We start from the raw sequence: 17,599 nt of genomic DNA on the forward strand, positions 1-17,599 counted from the left end.
ATTCGAGCAAATCATACATAGTTACATATTTGTCTACGTAATACCCGTAATACCATCGTTCCAGCATGGCTTTGTGCCACGTAGATCAGTGCTGACCAACCTCTCCGATATTACCAATTTTATAAGTTCAACTTTGGACGAAGGAGATCGGGTTGATGCAATATATACCGACTTTTGCAAAGCGTTCGATGTGATTAACCACACAATATCTTATTAAATAAATTAGCGTGCTTCAACATTTCTGAACCACTGCGTCAACCGTTTGCGTCCTATTTGCAGAATCCCAAGGGTGACGTATAAAGGTCATACATTCGCCGATATAAGAGACCTCACGGGTCTAACCTTGGGCCAATTATTTTCACATTACTTATTAACGCCTTGCCTGATTCATTTGAAAATTCACACAAATTGCTGTTTGCAGATGACCTGAAATTTTACAGGAATATAAGCAAACAAGATGACAGTGTTCAACTTCAAAATAATATTACAAAGTTAGAAACGTGGACAATAAATAATGAGTTAGCACTAAATACCATTATTATATACTCGAAAGATAAACCCAGTTGAATTTCATTACCAAATACACAACCATACTCTTCCACGAAATCTTGCAGTAAAGGATTTGTGGGTTATTTTTGTTTCAAATCTTTTAATAAACACAAAGAACATATAATTTGCGATGCGTTCAAGAACCTTGGGTTTATTCTTAGACTGGGGAGGGATTTTCAGAGTATTGAGACACTAAAAGGTTTGTATTATTCATATGTAAGATCAAAACTAGAATATGCATATGTTATATGGAATACATATAGTGCAGAGTACGGTAAAGCAATTGAAAAAGTCCAATCAATAATTCTTAGATTTTTAAAATAACAAATTTCAGAAAGTTTACCTCGGCTTTGAAATAGGACTGTTCGGTTTAGGAGCCCCATGTCAGTTTTGGTGACATTTCTCTACGTATTGTTATGCATTAGTATTAAACTATTTTTGATTTCAAGATAAATATATTCAAAATATCATCTCCAACATGAATCTAATAATATACTTTTCTATTTCCCTTGAAAAATTCGTAGTTCCCTGAACGATATGACTCGCCCACGGACTTCCAAGATGTCTGGGTACTTTCCCGGAAAACCTCTGTGGCGCAACAACCCTTTGAAGATCAAAGCTGGATAAGCGGCTTCTTGTTGGGAGAACAACGATGATGTCAGTTTGTTATCTGGCGTTGCGGGCCGAAATATAATCCACAGGATGTCAAATTCATTTGCATTGTACTTGAAAATCTTAGCAACTTATCCACGCCATATTCAGCCCTATGTACGAGCAGATCAAAGTTTTTGTGATTGTGTTATTTACCGTCATTTTTCTTAACTTTTAGCTAATCGCGACAAAGAAGACGAGGGGGATAATGAGATGAAATAGACGAACAAGCAATCCCGGAAACGTCGGTAGTGGGATCGGAAGTTATCCACATAACTTGCTCGGACACCGGCTAGATCAAAGTTTTAAATGGGCTACTGCTCATAAAGGATTTTTTTTAAATTGAAGTGCCAACACATTTCCTGACAAATTACTAATATGTATAAATCGATACTAGATCGACATACATTGTACGAACAATGTAATTGGCAGAATTAATGCAATTTACTGCAAACAATTATTTTACCGTTTGGAGTTGTTCATTAATCAAATTAATAATTTCGCTACATCCTACAACAGGAATTAAATTTCTATAAGTATAGAGCGGGTATCTAAAAACTGAGAATTATGAAAGGCTACAATGTACACCCAAAGACAAAAGTAATAAGGAACTGTCCATCACTATTTTCATTCAGTGTGTTTTCCACAATGTGATGGCCATGAAATTGAAACGTCAACAAGTAGAGGACATGCGTTTTGCATCAACAGAATTCCATTCCCTAACAATGCACAGGATATAGAATAAAAATAGCGATTGACAGTTTGCCGTTGGCTGTACCACCCTACCTTGAGTAGTCTTGTAGTATCCAGTTCGTCCTCTAGTTGAAAGGAGTGACAATACATTTCTGGTTTTCAATTTCCGGCACTGTTATCACATCTCGTTTTTAAATAGATTATGTTGAAAGCACGAAGCCACGCCCATCCACGTTCTAGAAAACGTTTCACGTATGTTACGAATCCGCCCAAAGCCTCTCTGACGCTGAATACAAGGCTCGCGATTGAATTCTGTGCAAACTTCACGGTTTCTGGGCTGCAATGCACCACTAATAAACATTCATCTACGCTGGCATAAATATTTGCTTCTATTTTGAAGGAATGAATCACGTGAAGCCAACTCTGCGAACACAGGAAGCAAGCATGGAAGTTTATCAACGGGTGACGCGATGGTCGATTTCATTTGTTTTTCTTTTACCTCAAGTTCATGCAGGTGGCGCGCAATCCGGAAACTTGGCGAAGTGACAATCTTCGGTTGACCCTGTAAAAGCTTGTTGCAAGAGCATTTCGTATTTGTGTTATTTAGCGTCGCTTTTCTGCCACTTTTGGCTCGTCGAGACTATGAGGATGAGTGATGGATAGATGAAATTGATGAAGGAACAAATGGCATTCATGTCCAGGCCGGGACTCGACCTCCCAAACTTCGGTGATCTTTTTTTACGGCACGGTTCACAAGTCGAGTACATTCAGGTTAGGCAATCTGGGATAGTGTGAATGACATTGGCTGGCAAGGGAAATGATGTTACTCATATCTACGTATTTGCGAGGGTACACCAGAATGCAAGTATGACGACTAAAGTTTTAACACGCTATTAATGTGTTATTATTAGCTACCACAGATAGCTACGGTTATAAAACCTCAGCTCAAGAACATACATGACGAGGCTGGGATTCGAACGCGGGACATCTGGCGTCGTATCGAGCTGTGCAAACTACTCCGCAACGGTGGTCGGTTCCAGACAAAGGCGTACAGCTTGGTGCTTATTGTTTACATACAATTCTCAGAAGTATTCGAATAGTACTGTTTTCCGCAAATTGACAATGTTTTCAAATTTCCTTTAATTTTATTATGCCAGCACCATTGAATAGCCGTGATAATTCTATGTTCAGAAATAATATATTTATAAATTAAATGATACGTATTACTAGTGATTATTAATTTTTTTTAAAAAATGTCTAAATGTGAGTTAACCAAAAGAAGAGAAAAACGAGACATTTTAGCAGCACGACTGCATTTGTAATAAGTCGGGACAGGGATTTAAAAAAATGGGATGGCCAGACTAAATCCTGTAGTCTTGCAACAATGGTTAAAAAACTAAAGTAACTCAATATTGCAGACTGCAGATATTTTGAAGTCAAAACTAATTGCTTATTTTGATGTTGTGGACCCCCCCCCCCCGTCCACCGATAATTTCGCACCCTGTTGTCCTCTTTAGTTCGTAAGTTTGCCGGGGTTCTTCTCATCTTGGTTAATCAGTACTGTATCACCATGGACGTCCGCACGATTTTTTCCAGGGGGGCAAGCAAGGTACATTTTCCCCAATAATAGTGTTGTTCCCCCAAAAAAACATTCCTCAAATTTGAATTTATCATATTCATGCAATAATTAACACATATTATTGTGGCTGAAATGAAATTATATGTGACAAATATATAATTTTTGGTTTACTTTCATTTTCCAAGGGGGGCACGCCCTCCCCCCCCCCTTGCCCCCCCCTTCCGGACGCCCATGGGTATCACTGTTGTTCACTTACTTTATATTCTAAACTTATATTATTGTACTAATATACAGGGTGAGGCAGAAACAATTAGACGATTTAAATTTGACACTATGCCGACATCTTCATAGGTGGCGTGGTGAAACACACATAACAGAGTAGAGCGGTTTAAAGCCTTCAGTCGTCATGAAACATTGGTCGGAAGAGCATCGAGCATTTGCTGTGGAACGTTCTTTAGCAATTACTCCGCTATTGTAATGCAGCGTGCTTTTCGACGACATTTTGAGATCGGAAGGAATGGAAAGCTACCGACACGCCAAACAATATTGAACTGGGCTACAATGCAGGACTACTGCATCCATCTATTGTCAGTAAGAGGCCTCTTGGTCTCCATTCCTTCCGATGTCAAAATGCCGTTGAAAAAAACACTGCGTTACAGTAGCGGAGTAATTGTTTCTAAAGAACGTTCCACAGCAAACGCTCGATGCTCTTCCGAGCAATGCTTCATGGCGACTGAAGGCTTTAAACAGCTCTAACAGAGGCGCAACCACGATTTTTTGTCTGGGGAGGGGCAAGTACCAGGACCACGATAAACGTACCAATAATAGAATAATAATTAAAGAACGGTATTATTATTATATTGGATTGGTGCGAATGAAATGTCCGCTCTGATGTCTGGTGGGAAACTCACCTCAACAAAACAACACATGGATTGACTCAGGTCACGGGTCTAACGTCATAAACTCTGTATATGTCCAGCAAACAGGCTGGAGCACCCAGACAGTCAGCAGGAAGTGTGTTGCTGAACAGGGTCGTCTGAAAGTGCACCATGGAGAACACACAATTGCGAGTGATTTGTCTTTACGAATTCAAACTCGGACATTCTGCTCAGCAAGCCGCCAAAAACACTAACAGTGTATTTGGGCCAGGAATGGTAAATGAACGCACCATTCGCCGCTAGTTTGTCAAATTTCGTTCCGGTGACACAGCATTGCAAAATGACTCCCGTGGCCATCGACCAACATCATGTTCGGATGAGCTCCTCAGGAACCCCGTGGAAGCGGACCCTCGGAAAAGTGTTCGTGCCATTGCAGACGAGTTAGGCATACACCATACCACTATCGTTCGGCGGCTCCATGCGATCGGTAAAGTGAAAAAGTTCGACTCATGGGTACCACATGATTTGACACCGGTCAACAAGACTCGCCGACTGGAGGTGTGCAGTTCTCTGAGTGTAAGGAATAACCGGGATGATTTCCTGCAGCGGATTGTCACTTCAGATAAAAAATGGATCTGCTATGACAATCATAAACGATCAGGACAATGGTTGGGTCGTGATCAACGTCCAGGGCGGTTTCCGAAACCACCTCTCCACCCACGGAAGGTGTTGTTGCTGGTATGGTGGTCTATGGTGGGTGTGATCCATCATGTCTTTCTCAGGCGAGGTGAAACCATCAATGCAGATCGTTACAGTGCTGAACTCCATGAAATGCACCTCAAACTTCGTCGCAAGCATCCAGCAATGATCCACAGACATGGTGTCCTCATTTTGCACGACAATGCTCGCCCACATGTCGCGCAAAGGACGGTGCAAGCTCTCCATGAGTTGGAATATGAAACGCTTCCTCATCCAGCATATTCTCCTGACCTCTCTCCCACTGACTACCATCTCTTCAGGCATCTCGATCACTTCCTGACAGGGAAGACCTTCGCTGATGATCGGGCGGTGCAACATGCCGTTGAGGAGATCTTTGTGTTGCAGATTCCAGACTTCTTTCGCCATGGAATCCAATTGTTGGCTGAGCGATGACAAAAGTGTGTGGCTCCAGACGGCGACTATTTTGATTAACCAGGTATTGTAGTTTTAATTTTTTTGGCCTTTGGCAATGAGGCACCTGGGCCGGACATTTCATTCGCACCAACCCAATATATAGTAGTAGTAGTAGTAGTAGCAAAGACATTATTATCCTCGTAAATTACGCTAAAAAGGGGTAGAAGTCGGTGCTGAAGCATTTGTGTTGGAACAACTGATTTGATTTTTTTTTTTTATCAAAACGTTCAATTTCATATTATTAATGGAAAACAAGCACACTGTATTTTTGAAAGACAGAAAATGCTTGATAAATTCATTCCGAATATTATTATTTTTTTACGCGTAATATTTATAACTCATGTACAATATATGTTTTACACATATGCAACGTGGAGCGAGGTAAAAAAAAAGAAAATACACATGCAGCATACTAATACTAAATTGTGTACGTATTCAATGTCTCTTTAAATCCATCTCGTAATAAATCAACAGCAAAAATGATATGAATTGCCTGTCAAATGTGCGCGCTCCTTTTCATCCAAACAATTGTTCATGCATTTAAGACAAAATCAATTAAGAGAGATCTTGCTTCTCTCTCTGGTAATTTACAATGCATTATAGACTGGGACAATTTTCGAAAATTCGGACTGTAGGAAGCATTTTTGAGGAAAAGCGGGCAAACAACATTTTCTGAATGTATTTGATGTTCTGATTACGAATATTTTGTTTGCCACTCTCGATTTTGGTGTTATATGCTTCAAATCGCTAAAAAACAAAATGGCGGCCATACGATATGAGTTCCTATTAACTTTTGAAGGAGCAGAATCAAAATAGTGATCTTGGTGTCAAACATTATGTTTTTGGGTATGCTGAATCCAAATATTATGTTTTCCAATCTGAAATTTTAAGCTATGTGCTCCAAATCGCTAAAAAACAAAATGGCTACCATACGAAATGAGTTCCTATTAACTTTTGAAGGAGCAGAATCAAAATAGTGATCTTGGTGTCAAACATTATGTTTTTGGGTATGCTGAATCCAAATATTATGTTTTCCAATCTGAAATTTTAAGCTATGTGCTCCAAATCGCTAAAAAACAAAATGGCGGCCATACGAAATGAGTTCCTATTAACTTTTGAAGGAGCAGAATCAAAATAGTGATCTTGGTGTCAAACATTATGTTTTTGGGCATGCTGAATCCAAATATTATGTTTTCCAATCTGAAATTTTAAGCTATGTGCTCCAAATCGCTAAAAAACAAAATGGCGGATACGTGCATCCATGCAATGTTTCGTATCCATACTTTTGAACTAGGAATTAAACAGTGTAACAGTAAGTTTTTAATACAGAAAAAAAGTATAGAGCATTTTTGAAGTAAAGATGCAAAATAATAATATTATTCAAAACATAAGACCATATTGAAATATTAACAGTACCAGTGTATGATAAATCCGCACGTTATCCTTATTCAACCTTATTTTGCCTACAAAAATAGAATAACATTTTTCTATTCACGGATATTCATTCACTCCTTAGTGCCAGTATCTGCACATTTGCAAGCTGCAGTACATACAAGCTGGCCTTTCTTGCAAGAAGATGTAGCGGATATACAACCACCCAAACATCCACAGGTGACAATGTCGTAGCAGGGTTGTGGAATTGGTGGCAGCGATTGAAGTTTTGGAACGAGCTGTCCATCAACCATTTTTCATCCCAAGATAGTAGGTGGGGGTAACACAGGTTTTGGTATGACCGACTGCTTCCACACCATGGCTTGATAGTGGACCCGTTGTACATGTAACCGTAGAGCATCGGTAGTGGGGTGGGGTGGGGGGGGGCAGTGCTTGTGGTGTTTTTCCTTTGCTGAACAGATTTACTCTGGCTTCATCACAGCTGCTTGCATTCGGTACACCATACAACTTGCATATGAACTTCTCTGCCTTGTGTGTTGTTTCTTGTTTCAATTCGTCAACACCAAGATTTAGTAGATCATTATTATTATTAGTGTTAAATATTTTCCATGCTGTCTTCTTACTGATCCCAGCAATGTAGGATACTGTGTCGCATCCTGTTATGGCGTGGAATGGGATGAGAGTTTCGAAGACAGGATCCGTAAATGAAAGCTTCTGCCTGACTTCATGTACTGGAATGTATTTTTTTTCTTATGTTCCTGCTCGCAACCACAATTTCGTACATCTAATCTTGTGAAATAATGCTACCAATTGCACTAATACATCTGCATCATGTGCTGAAACAACAATGTTATCAGCACCAGAATTAAGACAGTGAACTATAGTGCAGGAGGCCTTAGAAAGAGCGTTTCGCGGGCTAACAGCAGACGTCGCTCGCACACTATTGCCGATACTCTCGTGTCGTCTGCTCCTCAGCCGAACAAACAGGCCGAGGTAGCAAGAGGCAGAGGTCACTCACCCTTCCAGAAGGGTGCAGCGAGCTAGCTGTGGCAACCGGGCTCGCTCATTCGCAGACCTGATTGGTTCTCGCACACACACACCCCTATTGTCGTCTGCTGTAAGCCCGCGAAGCGATCTTTCTAAGGCCTCCTGCACTATACACTTCGTGGTTTGCCTGCAATCCTTCAATAGACAAATCACGATTGTTTGTTCGTACGTCATCCTCCTTGTGAAATCCACCGGAAACCACAAATATTTTGTCTTCAGGAGCATTGTTGATCAAATGATTAGAGAGAAAACAGGCCAAATCTTTTTTATTCTCCGAGTTAGCAAGAAAGTCACTGAATTTGTTGGGGATTGGCATGGATCCATTTTCTATTACTCTCCTTACTAAATAAGCATGTTTCAATACCGATCAAACTTGACATAAATCCTCTTAAAGCTTCTTCCCATAGAAACAACAAGGTTAAGAAATGCATCTGCCAGTTGACCAAAGTTTGAAACTCCTGCAGGCTTTCCAAGTGCAACAACTAATGCTTGACCATCTATTATAAGGCATGACGTAGACGGAATTGATATATCAGGTGGACAAATTACATCCTTGGTCATCACATCGGCTAGAATGGCTTTGTTTCCTGTTCTCAGACTTCCGTTTGTGTTGGCAAGGGAGATTGGAATTGGCATTAGTTCATGACACAAAATGCGATTTAGATCCACATTACGACCTGCCTCATAGGCAGTTACGAAGCGCTGGAGAATATTCCTGTCAGTTTTCAAAATGGTTTCCTTGCCACTTACTACCAATTTAACTTCATAGAGGGACTTGAAGGTCTTTGCATTTGACTTATGTAGAGGATCACTTAACTTGACTTGTGTGTGACTTTTACCAGGGGCCATCATCCTTTCCTTCACGAAGGTGTCTAGCTTCACCTGGCCCAGTGTTTCAGCTTTGAGGAGAGTATCTTGAATATCTGAAGTAGCCAAATCCTTTGTTTGTGGCAATGTTCTGGAGGAACTGATAAGAAACATCTTAAGATGATGGCTCACAGGTGCAGGTCTTTTCAAATTTATAAGTGGATCCATGGTTCTACGTTTCTATCATTTTGAAATAAAGTAAAAAAAGAAAAAAATATATCATAGGTTTAGTCATTTTTGTGGTTCTTTTGTTTAAAAAAGAGGGGAAAAACTACAACAATTTTCAAACATGTCAGATTAGAAAACATAATATTCGGATTCAGCATAACCAAAAACATAATGTTTAACACCAAGATCACTATTTTCTTTCTGCTCCTTCAAAAGTTATTTGGAGCTCATTTCGTATAGCCTCCATTTTGTTTTTTAGCGATTTGGAGCACATAGCTTAAAATTTCAGATTGGAAAACATAATATTTGGATTCAGCATTCCCAAAACATAATGTTTGACACCAAGATCACAATTTTGATTCTGCTCCTTCAAAAGTTATTAGGACCTCATTTCGTATTGCCGCCATTTTGTTTTTTAGCGATTTGGAGCACATAGCTTAAAATTTCAGATTAGAAAACATAATATTTGGATTCAGCATTCCCAAAACATAATGTTCGACACCAAGATAACTATTTTGATTCTGCTCCTTCAAAAGTTATTAGGACCTCATTTCGTATTGCCGCCATTTTGCTTTTTAGCGATTTGGAGGAAATAGCTTCAAATTTCAGATTAGGAAACATAATATTTGGATTCAGCATACCCAAAAACATAATGTTTGACACCAGGATCACTATTTTGTTTCTGTTCCTTCAAAAGTTATTTGGAGATCATTTCATATGGCCGCCATTTTGTTTTTTAGCGATTTGAAGCACATAACATCAAAATCGAGAGTGGCAAACAAAATATTCGGAATCAGCACATCAATTACATTCAGAAAATGTTGTTTGCCCGCTTTTCCTCAAAAATGCTTCCTACACTTTTTACAGCCACATTTCTGAGAATTTGCACCAGGCTATTACAGAAAGCAATCATATATCGAAGCGAGCAAGAAAATTTTACGAAATATATTTTTATTTGCATAAAATTTGAAATCGAGGAGGGCAATTGCCTCTCTCTGCCCCCTGCAGGTGCCCTTGACTGTCAATTTTTGCTCCGCCTAGAATTGATTTCCGTCCAGGTGTGGGGTGGGGATGCCCTCCCTGTGGTGCGCCACTGCGCTCTACTCAAGGATGTGTGTTTCACCACGCATGTCGGCATGGCGACTAATTGATTATGTCCCAACCTGTATTATATTGTATACTAGCTGATTGCCCGGCGTTCCCCGGGTATTTCTTTATCCCAATCTTCTATAGTCAGGAAAATAATGAATTCTAACTGTAGTGTAAAATTAACTTGGAGTTGAACGGCATTGGGAGTGTCACTATTCATCTTAGTGACACCGAAAACTATGGATTCCACACTAATATCGGTCGTTATCGATTATTTTTACGTCACCCCCTTCCCACCCTCACCTGTAGGGGTGCCAGGGGCAACTATGAAATTTTAAGTGGAAACCCCCATTTTGTATTGTAGAATCGGAAAGAGGACTTCATTCCGAGTCCAACGAGCTATCAACCATCCTCCTAGCTCAATTAGGAACGGAGATATGGCGATTTTAAATTTTCGCCCCCCTAAAAAAATTGAAACCGATTGCAGATACGGAATCTGCATGTGATCGTAGACTCCCTCTACCATATACTCTATTGAAATATGTTGACGTGCAGATCCCGAATCTGCAATCGGTTTCACTCAAGCTCAAATAGGGGCAGAGATACGTCTCTTTGAAATTTTGGGGGGGTTTTATGAAATTTTCACTTTTTGTTTTTTAAATCGCCATATCTCCGTTCCTAATTGAGCTAGGGGGATGGTTGATAGATCGTTGGACTCGGAATGAAGTCCTCTTTCAGATTCTGCAATACAAAATGGGGGTTTCCATTTAAAATTTCACAGGGGTCGGGGGTGGGGAATCAAGTGTGATATCATTGAATAGCTTTCTTTAACTTATTGAACATGTATTTTTTCGTTTTCCGATTCGATGTGTATTTCTCACGATATGTGACCATTCCGGGCCTTTTGCCCGACCCTGTGGCCGAGTGGTTAGCACTTCGCGCTGCGACGCCAAGGGTCCCGGGTTCGAATCCCGGTCGGGCTTGGTTGTTTGTGAATGTCCATTCATCAATTTCATCATTTCATCACTCATCCCCATCTTCGCAAATTAGCCAAGAGGCACAAAACGCGAAGTAAAATAAACTAAATCAAATCAAAATCATTCCGGGCCTTTTGGACCACCCGGTATGTACCAAGTTTGGTTGAAATTGCTCCAGGATAGCAATATCGCATCTCCTGTGTAGGCAACCAACTTCGCCGTACTGTGTAGCAGGAAGCATAACTTGCATGATTGACACGAAAATGCCACGCAACAGAATGCTATTTTATGTCCCCTTCCTACCCCATCTCTAGGGGTTCCAGTACTTACTCACAGTATTTCTTTCCAGATTGCAAGTGATATGTGTACCAAGTTTGATTGAGATTGCTCCAGGCGTTCGAGAGTTAAGCGAACAAACACACACACACACATACATACATCCATTTTTATATATACAGGGTGTTTCTAAAGGTCGTTTACAACGCTTGGGAGGTGATTCCTCACACGAAAACAAGCAAAAAGTCTAAGTTCCATTTTTACGACTGAGGCTTCGTTTCCGAGATAGGAGCCTCGCAAAAGGTGACAAAGTGAACGTCACACCTGACTGGGACGAATACTATAACAGATAGAGAGGCGGTTCCAAGGGAATCATAAAGGAATCGTATGTGCTCAGTCCGGAAGTCACTATGAAAAGTTCACTGCACGCATGCGCAATGGAGTCCTCAAAGGAATTGGGGATTTCCAGCAAGAACAATACATGGAAAAGGTATGTAACGCAGCAAGAAGGACCGTGACAATGAGAAATGCGTTCAAGACAACACATCCCGACCTCAAACATCAAAACATGAGCACCGAACACAAAATCGGAAAAGTTGAGCACGGTTGCATACCCCAGTTACACGCGAGGAATGAACGAATCATGTCATATGGCATACGAGAGACAGGAGGAGGGAAAGAAAAACACATTATCAGATGATTGCGACAACGTGTATTTTTACACGCGACAACTACGTAATATCCCCCCCCCCCACACACACACACAACAAACAACAAATGCTACAATGTCTTATGCACAGACAGTGCGTGTCACTGTACACCAACTGAAGATGTCACTTTCACCACACAAAGGGTGTGGGGAGCAATACCAAGAGTGTTCTCACTGGTATTTGCCGAGGGCAATAATCACAGACGGTTTTCAAAATGTCTGCCGTTTACTTCTACGCAGAGACGACAGCGACGAATCAAGGATTGTCGAGTACGAGCAAACATGCCAGGTGTATCTGCTACCGTCGCGGCGGCGACGTTGATACGAGCAACGAGGTCCTCAGCTGATGTGACAGGTGTGTCGTATACGAGGGTTTTCATTTCTCCCCAGAAGAAAAAATCGAGAGGGTTGAGATCTGGCGACCTCGGTGGCCAAGGCACAGGCTCTTCCCTACCAATGAACCTATTGCGAAACACGTCATGCAGGAAATGTCGTACATTACAATCGAAATGAGCTGGTGCACCATCGTGTTGGTACCACATTTCTTGCCGTAGTGCCAAAGGTACGGTCTCCAACAGTTCAGGCAGAACCTCACTAAGAAATGCATGATACGTGCGACCATTCAGGCGAACAGGGAGAATGTATGGTCCAATTAAATGATCATGTACTATCCCGCACCTCACATTCACTGAAAACCTGTGCTGGTGATGGGCCACAAAAAGTGCATGTGGGTTGTCAAAGTCCCATACATGACTGTTTCTACTATTGAAGACATCCATCCTGGTGAAAATGGCTTCATCTGTCCACAATACGTTTGCCCCGAAGTGAGGGTTTGTGTCCAGCTGATGCAACAACCATTGGCAAAACTCCATACGAGGGCGAAAGTCACGAGGTAACAGTTCTTGTACTTTCTGCAGTTTAAAAGGGTGCATTCCTTCCTCTGACAACACTCGCCAAACATTCACATGAGACTTGTTTCGTGCCCGAGCGAGCACTCGCGTACTGGTGCCAGGATGTTCTGCGACCGCTGTTAACACATCTTCTGCAAACTGATGTGTGCGTACACTTCGGGGTCTTCCAACTTCTTGCCGCGGTGGTAACACTGACCCTGTTTCACGCAGTCGACTGTCCACTACCTGAAAGAAGGTGTGAGACGGTAAACGTCTATGTGGAAAGCGTTCTCCATAAAGACGCCTTGCCTCACGGCTATTACCACGTGCCTCCCCATACATGAGATGCATGTCTGCTAGCTGCTGGGTCGTATACGCAGCCATCTGTGTAATAGGGAGCTGGAACTGCAGAGTATTGATTTTGTTTAACACTGGCACACTGCACAAATTGGCCGTATCACCGTACGAACACCACAGACCAATTGTTGCGATACTTGACTTGCCCACTCCACCACGTCAACTTGTTTCAATGCAACATACTAGTACTCTTCAATGCGTATGACAACCTAGACCGAACTGCTGATCATATCCCAGCTCCTGCAACACGACTGGGACGATTGCCGGAGAGAACCAACCCTTCGAGCTCCTCTCGCGGGAACAGCAGTCATGAAGGTCAAACGTAGACTACGAGAGTCAGACTTGCCTGTGCAGCGCTTCCGAAACTGGTCTCTTTTACGTCACAATGATCGCGTGCGAACACTTTTGGTATTGCTCCACACCCCCTTTGTGTGGTGAAAGTGACATCTTCACCGAGGTCGCCAGATCTCAACCCTCTCGATTTTTTCTTCTGGGGAGAAATGAAAACCCTCGTATACGACACACCTGTCACATCAGCTGAGGACCTCGTTGCTCGCATCAACGTCGCCGCCGCGACGGTAGCAGATACACCTGGCATGTTTGCTCGTACTCGACAATCCTTGATTCGTCGCTGTCGTCTCTGCGTAGAAGTAAACGGCAGACATTTTGAAAACCGTCTGTGATTATTGCCCTCGGCAAATACCAGTGAGAACACTCTTGGTATTGCTCCCCACACCCTTTGTGTGGTGAAAGTGACATCTTCAGTTGGTGTACAGTGACACGCACTGTCTGTGCATAAGACATTGTAGCATTTGTTGTTTGTTGTGTGTGTGTGGGGGGGGGGGGATATTACGTAGTTGTCGCGTGTAAAAATACACGTTGTCGCAATCATCTGATAATGTGTTTTTCTTTCCCTCCTCCTGTCTCTCGTATGCCATATGACATGATTCGTTCATTCCTCGCGTGTAACTGGGGTATGCAACCGTGCTCAACTTTTCCGATTTTGTGTTCGGTGCACATGTTTTGATGTTTGAGGTCGGGATGTGTTGTCTTGAACGCATTTCTCATTGTCACGGTCCTTCTTGCTGCGTTACATACCTTTTCCATGTATTGTTCTTGCTGGAAATCCCCAATTCCTTTGAGGACTCCATTGCGCATGCGTGCAGTGAACTTTTCATAGTGACTTCCGGACTGAGCACATACGATTCCTTTATGATTCCCTTGGAACCGCCTCTCTATCTGTTATAGTATTCGTCCCAGTCAGGTGTGACGTTCACTTTGTCACCTTTTGCGAGGCTCCTATCTCGGAAACGAAGCCTCAGTCGTAAAAATGGAACTTAGACTTTTTGCTTGTTTTCGTGTGAGGAATCACCTCCCAAGCGTTGTAAACGACCTTTAGAAACACCCTGTATAGAAGATAGATAGATTATATTATATACAATGATGTTCGATTAATCATGCATGTTCACTATCTTGATGTTAGTGAACAACGTGAACATCCATCGTTCCTATCCCCCATTTAAACCTTTCACTCTATTAGTTAAACTTGTTTGTTAATCAAGAATGCGTGCATCAGAACTAGCAGCGCCCCCCGTTGATCTAGGGTTTATTTTACAAGATCTCTGGGCTCAGATGGAAACCCGGGAAGCTAGCCAGGACTATTACAGCGCCTGTTTTCAGAAAAAGCAATAAACTGCTACGACATGGTATTGAAAGAACGGTCGAGATGAATGCATGCCCTCCAATCCGTGTTGTTAGTGTTGTGCATAGTTTTACATAAATGCCAGAATTAACAGTTCAACATGGACACCCTGAAAAGCCACCGTTAACTTTTCTTACCACAGAGACATGCTTTTTGAGGGTCATTTTCAGAGGCGATGCGGCGTCCGGCCATCGGGAGATGCGCCGATGACAAAGCAAAATAATAAAAATATTGCCTTTTAAAAATTTTAGAGAAGAAGTAAAAAAAAGTCAGAATATTCGAGTATTTGAGCGAAATTAATCAAGCGGTACCACGAAACAGCTAGAAATTCCCCAGAGATTCGCTAAGTTTAGCGCATCGAAAGGAGAGCCCAGTTCCACCCCCTGTGCCCAACCGGCCCGCTACGTTTACAGTTGAGTGCAATGGTGTCAGGCGGGCCAGGTCATCGCAGCAGGTCTGCGATTCCAAGGTCCCCCGCTCTTGAAGGTCTGGCCATAAGAGACCCTTTTTTCCAGCCCCCATGTTTACATACACTGCAGGGTTTCTGTGACGTCATCAAGATGAAACTTCTCAGAATGTCCAGCACTGCAAAGCATGTAACGCTCATTATAAGAGAAAAACACATATTGAAGAGCATCGCAACGCAACTTACACAGAATACATGAAAGTAATGGTGCATAGAAAAAAATGTAAGTAAGCAAAAGCATAAATTTCCCCATGGTTAGTGCTAGAAAGAAGTGAAAAAAGAAAGCAGTTCTGGATCCAACATATCTTACTTCCACACCAGGGATTTCGGAAAATTTAAAAACTCGATTCGGAAATTTTACTACCCACATTTCGAAGGCTATCCGAATTTCGGGGAGAGAGGTCTAACACTTTTTTTTATTTTTTCGGGTAGAATTTATTAAGAAAGTTTTGTCTTCCTTATTTTAGGATCATATACTCCGTAGAGAAAAAATAGATTTAGCCATCTCTACTTCACACGTCACGTACGAACACTGTTATCATCATTTTCAATGTAGTAATCCCTCCCCCCGCACCCGCCCCGGTTGAACGATTTGACGTTTGGCAAGTCTTGCGATGACTAAGTACAAATGTCACCCTTCGCCACTGGTCATTTTGCAAGAACACGAATGCAAAGCGCGGGAAAGCACCTGAGGCGTCATTCGTGTGTGTATAGACTCAGGAGGCAGCTCAATCTAACGGCAGGAAATTTACTAGTCTAATGTGGAGTGGCACCATCCTGTTGAACGATGTCTGGCTGAACTAACACGTTTGATATCTGCCACTTTTGACTGATCGCTAAGATGGGACGTAATGTGATACGGTGAAAGGGGAACGACAAACACATATGGCCAGGAAATAACACAGACGATTATACTGTGAGTTCAGACGCCAGAGACTCGTTCATTCATTCATTGTTTTCTGCCCAATTGGCAGGTTTTTCACTGCAATATCCAGTTTTCCCTATTCTCTGCCTTACGCTTCGTAATAGCATACGACCCAGTTAATTTAATATCATCCATAAGCTGATATCTCTTTCTTCCACGGACTTTTCCTCCTTCAACCATTCCCTCCAAGGCATCCCTTAGCAGGCAGTTCCTTCTTAGACAGTGTCCTAACCAGTTTCTTATCCTCTTCTTGATGGTCTCCAGTATAGATCTTTTTTCACCAACTCTTTTTAGTACGACTTCGTTTCTTACCTTGTCCGTCCATTTTACACGCTCCATTTTTCGCCATGTCCACATTTCAAAAGCTTCGAGTCGTTTCTCTTCATTTCTTCTCAACGTCCAGGTTTCTGCACCATATAGTGGTACACTCCACACAAAACATTTCACTAATCTCGTCCTTAGACCTATGTCCATGGGTCCACAAAAAAAAAAATTCTCAAAAATGCAGTCCAGTGTGTACTACGTCCATGAAATTTTGTTTGTTGTTGTTTTATTTTTTAAAATTGTGTGTCATCTTTTTACACTGTTTATGCAAATCTCACACCCCCTCCCCTTCACGTGTTGTTCCATGGATCTTGCACTATTAGTCTCATGCTGCACAGAAACACTAAGATAATATAACTTTGGTTAATTTACATTGTTTTAAGATTATATGCAAATATGTTCAGAGGGGGATTTGTAAAATTGTCAGCTACAGTTTTTGATAGGTGTACAGCCCCGATAGGCGGTTGTAGAGTTCATAGACATGAATGCATACTTAGAGCTCATATTCTCCAAATATTTGCTTTGGACTCGGTCTAATTTATGACGTCATTCTTCAGTGTTTCTAAAAAAATGTGATGTTACGCAATCTCGTGTTCTTGCGTACGATTCGAGAACGTCACACGCATACTCTACTCTACACGCGCATTTTACATTGTAAAAATAATGTGGTGAGTAAAAACAGGATAGTGTGATGCCCTTCTGCGGTTCATATCATCCTGCCACCTTTATAAATAGCGTGTTTCAAGTTTACAACTCACCCAAAACGATGCCCAAATATTTATTCACGGAAGGTCTGCGTCACATGTGTGGAATTCGTCAATTCTCAAGTTACGTTTCAAAAAGTCCTAAAACCTGCGTTTTATTAAAAAAAATGCTTTTTTTTACAC

General features: G+C 41.6%; 1 protein-coding gene across 3 annotated transcripts in view; it reads right to left on the reverse strand.

The window, feature by feature from the left end:
• The window catches only part of LOC145992365 (guanine nucleotide-binding protein G(q) subunit alpha-like), a 74,986-nt gene that overhangs the window by 40,303 nt on the left and 17,084 nt on the right, over nt 1–17,599 (reverse strand). The window contains exon 1 of one of the 3 annotated variants that reach the window (XM_083128757.1): nt 1,987–2,314. The exons of the other annotated variants lie outside the window; for them this stretch is intronic. The gene's annotated coding sequence lies outside the window, so the exon portion shown is untranslated. Of the gene's footprint in view, nt 1–1,986; nt 2,315–17,599 lie in introns of those variants that run through there. 3 annotated transcript variants of the gene reach the window in all.

Source organism: Lepisma saccharinum, chromosome 1 (assembly GCF_977018435.1).
Source record: "Lepisma saccharinum chromosome 1, izLepSacc3.1, whole genome shotgun sequence".
Classification (NCBI taxonomy): Eukaryota; Metazoa; Arthropoda; class Insecta; order Zygentoma; family Lepismatidae; genus Lepisma; species Lepisma saccharinum.